Here is a 10,285-nt window from a genome sequence, read left to right on the forward strand (position 1 = left end):
CTGGCCAAGACCAAATTTTCAATGTGGCATGGGTCTGGTCAAGCTCAGCTTGCCACTTTCACATGTTAGGCTTAAGCCCATCTTGGGCTTGGCCAGCCACTCATCATCATTATCAAGCCTTATCTCAGTTCTACAAATTAGACTTTAAGAGTCCTGTTCATTCTTATCTATCTAAAGCCACAACTTTGATAACTTTATAATCCTTCATGTTTATTTATTTATTTTTACTTATATCATATTAATTCCAAACTATCTTAAAGGATGTTTATTTATTTTATTGAAAAATGATTACACAGCATGACAAAAATGACACGTTTTGTGAAAGACTTTGAAATTTCAGAAATCCGTTTGCTGTCCAAAATCACAAATACTGATATTTTTACAACCTTTTTAGCCTAAGTACCTATCTTTTTCGATGTGAATTTTCTCCATATGCGATTTTTCTTCATCTCCATCGAAAACACCTTAGCCGGCTCCATCACCAACACTCGTCGCCTCACCCGCAATTTGATCTCCATCACCCTGTAAAAACTAGTCTCAGGTGGATCCCATAGTGGTGCGGGTATAACGGATTCCAGAGCCACTGGACCAGCCACCACTTGGCATTAGAGAATGACTTGGGTTTTTTGACAAAAACTTGAACCTCGAAACCTTGTAAATACTTAAATTATCATGCATTTAAAATTTATCAAATATGCATAAAATAAATGCGAGCAAACTTTCTTTTAAACTCGAATCTACAAACACCACAAATACTTGAGTTACCAAGCATAAAAAATGTAATAGCAACACATAAAAAATCTGCAATTTTTTTTTTTTAACTTGAACAAACAAGCCTCACAAATACTTGAGTTACCTTGTATAACAAATGTAATATGTCGTATAAAAAATTTATGATTTTTTAAACTCAAACCAACAAACCTCGCAAATACTTGAGTTGCCTTGTATAAAAAATAAAATGACATCACATAAAAAATCTATAGTTTTTTTAACTTGAACCGACAAACTTTACAAATACTTGAGTTACATCCACTACAAGAAACCTGTGGATTAGCGACAACCTAAATCTGTCGCTAATCCGACGCTAATTCGTCGCTAAACGGTTTAGCGACGGATTAGCGTCGAATTAGCGATGAATAACTTTCATCGCGAATTTTTCGACGCTAAGTAGTGACAGAACTTATTCGTCGCTACTGTCGTCGCTAATTTGCGACGGATTAGCGACGAACATGATCCATCGCGAGTCCGCTATTTTAAATTAGCGATGGATAATCTCTGTCGCTAATCCGTCGTTAAATTTAAAAAAAAAAAATTAAAAAAAAATGCTCTCTGCCGGCGCGTTCTCCGACATGAAACAAATTTTTTTGCACAGGCGGGTTCCGGCGTCGGGATGCTCTTCCGCAGCGAGCCAATCACGGCGGACGGCCTCAGGCGAGGAAGCGGCAGGACGGGCGGTGGAGACCGGCGAGGGACACCGCCGGGAGGAGGAGGATGACGCGGGGGAGAGGTAGCGGGAGGAGGACGGTCCGGGGGCCTACGCCAATCACGATCGGAAGGCCTCAGGCGAGGGAGAGGCAAGACAGGCGGTGGAGACCGGCGAGGGGCACCGCCGGGAGGAGGAGGATGGCGCGCAGAGGAGAGGTAGCGGGAGGAGGAGGACGGTTTGGGGGCCGACGCCAGTCACGCTCGGAGAACCTCAGGCGAGGGAGAGGTAGGACGGGCAGTGGAGACCGGTGAGGGGCACCGCCGGGAGGAGGAGGAGGACGGCGCAGGGGAGAGGTAGCGGGAGGAGGAGGACGCTCGGAGGGTTGCTGCGCATCGTTAGAGGAAGGGCGATTTAAATCAAACGGGGGGGGGGGGGAGGAGGGAGGGAAAATTTTGCGCCTCAGGCAGGATGGTTTAAATCGAAAATTAGCGACGGATTTAGCGAGGGAATTTTTCTGTCGCTAATTCATCCCTATGTAGCGACGAATTAGCGACGGAAATTTTCCCTCGCTAAATCTGTCGCTAATTAGTATTTTTTTGTAGTGTTTTGGCGACAGAAAATTTTTGTCGCTAATTCATCGCTAAGTAGCGACGGATTTAGCGAGGGAAATATTTCTGTCGCTACGTTTGCAAATATTTCAAATGTTAGCGACAAATAGTTTTCTTTCGCTAATCCGTCGCTACTTTGCGATGGATTTTTTCTGTCGCAAATATCCGTCGCTAATTAGCATTTTTCTTGTAGTGATCATGTAAAAAATAAAATAACATCGCATAAAAAATCTATGATTTTTTTTTTAAATCGAACAAACTTCGTAAATACTTGAGTTACCTCACATAAAAAATAAAAAAAAATCTTATAACAAATCTGCGATTTTTTTAACTCAAATCGACAAACCTTGCAAATACTTGAGTTACCTAGCATGAAAAATGTAATAAATATTTTTTTGACTTAAATCGACAAACCTCGCAAATACTTAAGTTATATCGCATAAATAATTTATGAAATTTGCATAAAATAAGTGCGAAAAAACTTTTTTTTAAACTCTCGAACATTGAAACATCACAAATACCTAAGTTACTTTACATAAAAAATTTGTAAAATTTCTTTTAAACTCAAACTGACAATTTGAGCAAATACTTGAGTTACTTCACATTAAAAATGTAAAAATCATGCAAATACCTGAATTACTTTACATAAAATATGTATTAACATTGGTTTGAGTTCAAAAGAAATTTTGCAAATTTTTTATGCCAATTTAAAGAAAATTATGCTAAGTAACTCATGTATTTGCAATGCTTAAAAGTTCGAGAGTTTAAAAAAAAGTTTCATTGCACTTATTTTATGTGAATTTCGTAAATTGTTTATGCGATGTAACTCAAGTATTTGCATGGTTTGTCAGTTCAAGTTAAAAAAAAATCATAAATTTTATATACGACATTATTACATTTTTTATGAAAGGTAACTCAAGTATTTGCGAGATTTGTTGGTTGGAGTTAAAAAAAAAATTATAAATTTTTTATGCAATGTTGTTTCATTTTTTTATGAGATAACTCAAGTATTTGCGAGGTCTGTCAGTTCAAGTTAAAAAAAAAATTATTTTTTTTATGCAAAGTTATTTTATTTTTTATGCGAGGTAAATCAAGCATTTGCGAGGTTTATCGGTTCGAGTTAAAAAAAATTACAATTTTTTTAAGAGATGTTATTACATTTTTTATGTAAGGTAACTTGAGTATTTGTGAGATTTATAGGTTCGAATAAAAAAATTATAAATTTTTTATAAGACATTATATTTTTTATGCAAGATAACTTGATTACTTGTGATATTTGTCAATTCAAGTTTAAAAGAAAGTTCATTCATACTTATTTTATGCAAATTTGATAAATTTTTAATGTGCAATAACTCAAGTATTTGCAAGGTTTTGAAATTCGAGTTTTCATAAAAAAACCCAAACCATTCTCTGCCACCAAGTGGTGACTCCAATTGCAGAAGATCCACCAGAGACTAGGTTTTGACAGTATAATCAAGATTAAACATCAATTGAGGCAACAACTACATGTGATAAATGTTGCTAAGGCGTTTCTGATAGAGGAGAAAATTCATATATAAAAAAAATTTGCACCGAAAATGATAGAGAAACAGCTAAAAAAATCCTAAAAATAACAGTATTTACTATTTTAGATAGCACATTGATTTCTAAAATTTTAATTCTTTTAAAAAAGATGTCATTTTTGTCAATACGATCATTTCTCATTCTTTTATCTTTTATTGGTTTGGCTCCTACGACCGAGCCAAACTTTTACAAAAAGAAAGGTGTACAGTATAAAAAACGGGGACAAATCAAAACACATATCCTCTTCCACCCTTAAAATCGTCTCCAAACTTCGAGCAACCAAAAAAAGCATGAAAATTCCAAATCAATCGGAATCCCAAATTCAAAAATAACGCAAAAAGAAAAAACCGCAAAAAACATGAAACAAACAAAACCAAAATGGACACAAAAAGAACGAGAGAGAGAGAGAGAGAGAGCCGAACTATAACCATCAACATTACGAAACGAAAACAGGTTCAACCAACATTGAACCTACCGGGAAACCAAACACGGGCCCAAGACACGCCAAAGAGCCCCAAAAAAGGGAAAAAAAGAAAAGGAGAGATGCAAGGAGAAAAGGAAGAAAGAAACAAGAAGCAAATACAGTTAGGCGACGAGCATCACCCAGGATCATGAATGGTCCCTGGAGGCAGATGGTGTTGCAAATCAGGGATGTTGATGCGGAGAATGGCGTATACGTCCGCCAAAATAAGGTTCACCATTTTGTTGAACACTGCCGGAATATGCCGAAAAATAGCGTTGTTGCGAGTCATCCATACGGCCCACCATGATGAGAGAAGCCAAGTTCGCCAAATAATACGCCATTTGTTGCAATGACGAACTGGTTGAGGACCCCACAACAAATCATTGGCGAACGATTCCTGACGCACGCTGACCCCCGGCTTATTCCAAGTCACCTTAAAGATGTTTTGAAAAACAAAGCACTCCCAAAAAAGGTGAAAGGCAGATTCTTCAGCCGCCTCACACAACACACATTTACTCGGCAGATGAAAACCGATGGATTTGAGGAAGTTGTCAGTCTGCACCCGATTGTGTAAGATTAGCCACGCCAGAAAACATGATCTCGGAGTGGGACCCTTGCCCCAGATCAGGTTCGTCGGAAACCGGTCCACCCCCGACGGAAAGAGAGCGAGGTAGCCTTCTTTAGAGTGGAAAGATCCGTTCGGAGCAAGGTTACGACCAAAGAACAGAGACTGCGATTCAACATTGCCATTATGAGATAGAACTGCAGACCATGCTTGGATCCATGATCGTCGAAGCTTTGACATCGATCGCTGACGCACGCTTGTGACCCCCACCAATGATTCCACACCACCGTATTTAGCTAGAAGCACGCTTGCACACGGAGACCCAGGTTGGTGTGCAAGCCAGCTCTGCTTCACGACAAGAATCATACTCCTCAGCCGGGGGTCCTTGATTCCCAAACCCCTCCTATTTTGGGGTAGTCGAAGAGTGTCCCACCCTATTAGGTGGCGCTTGTTTTTGTGACCACGCCCAGACCACAGGAAGTGCGTCACTACCTGAGCTATCTTCTTACTAACCCCCATGGGCATCAGGAACATAGACATAAAAATTTCTGGCATAGCAGAAAGAACGTGCTTGATGAGAGTTAGTCTACCTGCGATAGAAAGGTAGGACGCTTGCCAGCCCAAAATTTTTTTCTGAACCCTTTGGATAGTGGTGCTCCAGGCTGCCGTTGATACACGACTGATTTTGTAGCGGCAGACCCAGATAAGAGAAAGAGTTATCCGAAACCGAGCATCCGAATATCCGCTGGCCCAAGTCCAACATTGAAGCAGGGGCGTTGACCATGGAAAGACAACACTTCTCGTAGTTCAAGGATAGACCTGACATCGATTGGAAAAAAAGAAGGACAAGCTTGAATCTTAACATTTGTTGGATGGAGGCCCTTCCGAAGATAATTATGTCATCAGCGTATGTCAGGATCTGACTACGACACTCTTGAATACCAAGAGATTCAATTAGATCACCCTCCACTGCCCTCTTAACCAAGACCACCAGGCCTTCAGAGACGACGTTAAAGAGTAACGGAGACAGAGGACATCCTTGTCGAAGACCACGACCAAGTTTGAATTGTTTTCCCTTGACCCCATTGATCTGAAACTGAGATTGGGCATTGGTTACCAGCTCATGCACCCAGCTAGAGAAACGCCTATCGAAGCCCAAGTTTGCCAACATGTTGAAGAGGAACGGCCAATGAACCGAGTCGTAGGCTTTATGAAAGTCAAGCTTCAGAGTGAAAAAGGCCCCCCCGCTGATCTTGAGAGAGTGCAACACTTTTGTGGCCAAAATGAAGGAATGTTGAAGTCTTCTGTTAGGAATGAAGGCGAACTGAGTCTCTGAGAAAATCCTAGGAGCAATTGAACGCATCCTGTTAGCTAAGACCTTGGCGATAATGCGATATAAACTGCCTAACACTGATATAGGTCTAAACCGCGAGATATCCGATGCGGCTTCCTCCTTAGGAATAAGCGACACAATTGCTAGGTGAGAATGAACCGGCAATCGGCCATTTCGATGAAACTCGGCGAAGACACTAAGAATGTCACTCTTAACGCATTGCCAGAATATGCGAAAGAAATCCACAGGATAGCCATCAAATCCTGGAGCTTTCCACCCAGACGACTCCCGCACCGCCGAGACGATTTCTTCTTCGGTGAACAACCCCTGAATCGAGTTGGCTAGCGCTCGATCCATGGACAAAAATAAAGTTGAACCCATATTACCACCTACAGCTTGGTTGCAGGAATACAGGTTATAAAAATAGTTTGAGACAGCATTGAGTACCTGATCGCCCGAAAAGGAGACACCATTGATATACAGAGTGTGAATCACATGTCTTCGATGCCTGTGAGATGCTAACGAATGAAAGAACCTTGTATTCCCGTCACCCGCTTTAAGCCAATTCACCCTTGACCGCTGCTTCCAACGAATTTCATCCTTTAGACGCCACGATTGCACTAGAAGAGTCAGCTCGGCCGATCTAGCATTGAGACATTCAATATCTGATGCATTCATATAGGACGTATCCAAGAGAGACTGATTGATAGAAGCCAGCTCTCGTTCCCAATCCCCCAGATTTTGGAATTTACTTATTCTATTGGAGATAAGCCAAGATTTGATATCGCGGGATAGACGAAAAAGCTTAACCATGCATCTTGTAGCCGTCCGGACAGCAAAACAAGGTCTACTCCAAGATTGATGGACTAACGACTCGAAGCCCGCCTCCTTAAGCCACCATTGCTCAAATCTAAAGGATCTATCGCCGGTGAAGCCTTGACCCCATCGGATAACAATCTGACTATGGTCTGAGACAGATGGTGGCAGAAGACAACAAGAGATGTCATTAATAGAACTCAGCAGCTCTAACGAAACGAGCACCCTGTCTAGCAGACGGAAGCACGGAGTAGATCGTCGATTGGACCACGAGAAAGCTTCACCAACATGGAGAACGTGGTACAACCGGTTCATCTGAATAAAATTTTGGAAGCCCCTCATTGAAGCCGAGAAATTAACCGGAAAGCTAGAATCGATAGGAGACATAAGGCAATTGAAATCTCCCATGATAATATGATGATCCCCGAATGAAGCAATTACCCTATTTAAGTCCAACCAAAACTCCTCCCGACGGCTTTGACGGTGGGGACCATACACCATAGTGACCACAGCTGAAATAGTCTGAGTAGGTAAGGGAAGAGTGATGGATATGGAAAACGTACCTTCGTCCACCTGTTGAAAGGCTAGAGAATGCTTCCCGAGGATGAGGATGCCTCCCGCATATTGAGTCGCAGGCTTGAAAAAGGAATCTGCACCACGCCAGATTTCGGAGACGACGGAGCTTGAGATATCTGTCATCTTCGTTTCACAAAGAGCAATAAGATCGAGCTTTTCTTGACGGATCCAACTCCCCAGGAAAAGACGTTTGGTGGGGCAATTCAGTCCCCGAATATTCCAACACAAGATCTTCATAACTGAAAGTCCGGAAATACCCGAGGAGTGCGGATCCTCACAGACCACCTAGGAGAGACCCCAGACTCGCCGGATGGAGATAGCGAAGGTCGACGACGTCTCCTAATAGGGAGACCACCCCACTCAGGAGGAGATAACCCCTCAACCGAAGGAGAAGTGGTGTTGATGAACGAGATACGCCCAGCATCCGCGACCAAGGTCGGTAAACGATCTGCGATCGCGGCCAAGGACTCACGCATAACAGAATCGACGTTGAGAAGCTGGGCTTGGGAAAGCGCAAGCTTGAGCCGCCGAGCTGCATCGTCCACAGACAGACCCAAAAAGGATGAGAGTTGACCACTCAAAGATGACGAACCCGCAATTGACGGATAGACCAAGTTTGGGGAGCCCTCCAGGCCTGCGAAGTCGCCCTCCCGGATGAAAGAGGAGGAGTTCAATGCCAACGGAGCCCTGCAAAACACGGCTAACAGAGGGGCACTTACCAAGTTGATGAAGACCAGGCGAATCGGACATACGATGCACTTTGTTGAGAAAGATGAAACCAAGACTGAAAGGCCATCAACCAGCTTGAAGAAGAAACACTGTCGGATCGGGACTCCGATAATAGGCGACCTGTGGGCCCGAGCAAGGAGAGAGTCCTCCGAGAGATGAGACCTGTTACGCGAGAAAGACCCAAACTCATATGCCCCATAGGTCGAAGCAAACGAAATATAGGATGTTGCAGCTGCCGAGTGGCAGAGAGAATCCTTAGACGCCAAGGCGACACCTGACGGTACCCGATCCCCATCAAGCTTGAAGAAAGGATCCACCAAAATGTTCCGCAACAACATAGTTCAAGACTCAGACCACCCGGGAAGCCACGACAGCCAACATCTTCCTGACCGAGGCCAAGATGCGTCGTCACACCCGCCATACCACCTGAAAGCCCGCCCCGCTTCGAACAACGAGCACAGAAAGGAAGATACTACAGATGATGATGATGATGCGAGCATATTCGCACCCCGAGGCTGCAAAACGCCCCCTGCCGACACAGAGACACAAACACCGCCAGGGAGCCGCGGTAGCCCGAACCCCAACGCCCCCGAAGGAGAGCAAGATGACGACAACGGACAAAGAGAATCCCTGCTCACCCAAGAAGACCTCGCCACTTCGCTAACGGGACCCACGGTATCCACCGATCTCCGTACGGCTTGAAAACCGAGTGGCCAACATGACCACCAAGACAAGGAGAGGCGAGATCTCGATAATTGAATCGGGGAGAGCCTGCTTGCCTCACCTCTGGCCATAACAACTCCTCGCACATCAAAAGGAGCGAAAGAAGAGAAAAAGTACCTTCGTCGACCAGAGAAAGGAGAATAAATCGAAGGCACCCCCGAGCACGTGACCTGCATCCCCGATCTACGCCGAGGAGAAAAGGATGGATAAAACGCAAACATCCCCGAGCAAGCCACCTGCACCCCCGAGCATGTCGCAAGCACTCCCTGGCTGCAGAAGTCACCAGACGCGGAACCCTCAGAGACAGAGGCAACACAAAGGACAGGCGGGCCCGACACAGCAGAGCAGAAACTATCCTGACCCAAGATGGCAGGCGAGCCACAGGTACGGTCACGACAAAGATGGTTAAGATTGAAACGCTTCCCTGCGAAAGACATCGGAGCAGCCGTAGACGGTCGCATCGGCACCCAAACAGAGCCGATCTTGAATCCCAAAAATGACGACGAAGGATCTTCCAAGATACCGATCTGGACCCAAGGCGCGAAAGAGGCTTTGCGAGGGCGGTGCATACCTCGCGAAGAGGCTCGTCCGAGGGAGGGAAGAGGGACTACCGCCCACGAGTGCTTCAACACTGGGTGCCGCCGAGACCTGAACAACGAGGCGCAATGGAGGCAAGCACGACGCCTGCGAAAGTTGAGTGAAAGGCAACCCGCGCACCACCAGTCACCCGGCTTCGCTTGTGAAAGACGAGTGCGAGGAAGCTTTTTGGAGAAAGACCGCTGCCAGGTAGCTTTCACCTCCTGCCAGCCCCGACCGTCGATCGAGCTGGGCGGCCTACGAAAGAAAAATGGAGCCCGAAGAGTGGCGCCAACAGAGCATGCCTGAAGGGATTCCACCCTGACAGCTCTAAGAAATCGCCCGACATCACGAGCCAGCAGTGAACCGGCGGCGAGACAGGACGCGAAGGCCTCCGATAGAGAGAAAAACACACGAAAAGATAAGCAGAAAGGGAGAGCAACAAAAGCACCTTGGCGGCGAAGGGCGAAAGCGAGTCCCCAATCGTTCAAAGCCTCTAGGATAGAGGATAGAGCATGTTGGTTGGCCTGCAGGGAGTTGGAGGCTCCTAAGCCCCAGAAGAAGGGGGATGAGGGAGGCATGTGTCCCACCGTAGGATTGACGATGGAGGTCAGAATCCTTGACGCCGATGGCCGAAATCCCTTACACTCGGGAGACTTGGAGCTTGGCGGAGGACTGCTTCTAGATGCCGAGGACAAAGGTGTCGGTGCCGCGGACGCCCATCGCCGAGATTCCCTACCGGACGGCCTCCAGCACGAACTCCACCTCCCGTCGTGCATCGCTGAGAGAAAGAGACCGAGTAACCTCCCTCAATCGCTCCTTCACGCTGCTTTGAGACAGCTGGAAACCCAATCACCGATGCAGAGGAGGAAGGGGGCTGGACCACCCAAAAATGGTGGCAGAGGGG

The sequence above is a fragment of the Nuphar pumila genome, chromosome 1 (genome assembly GCF_984573655.1).
Source record: "Nuphar pumila chromosome 1, dmNupPumi1.hap1.1, whole genome shotgun sequence".
NCBI lineage: Eukaryota > Viridiplantae > Streptophyta > Magnoliopsida > Nymphaeales > Nymphaeaceae > Nuphar > Nuphar pumila.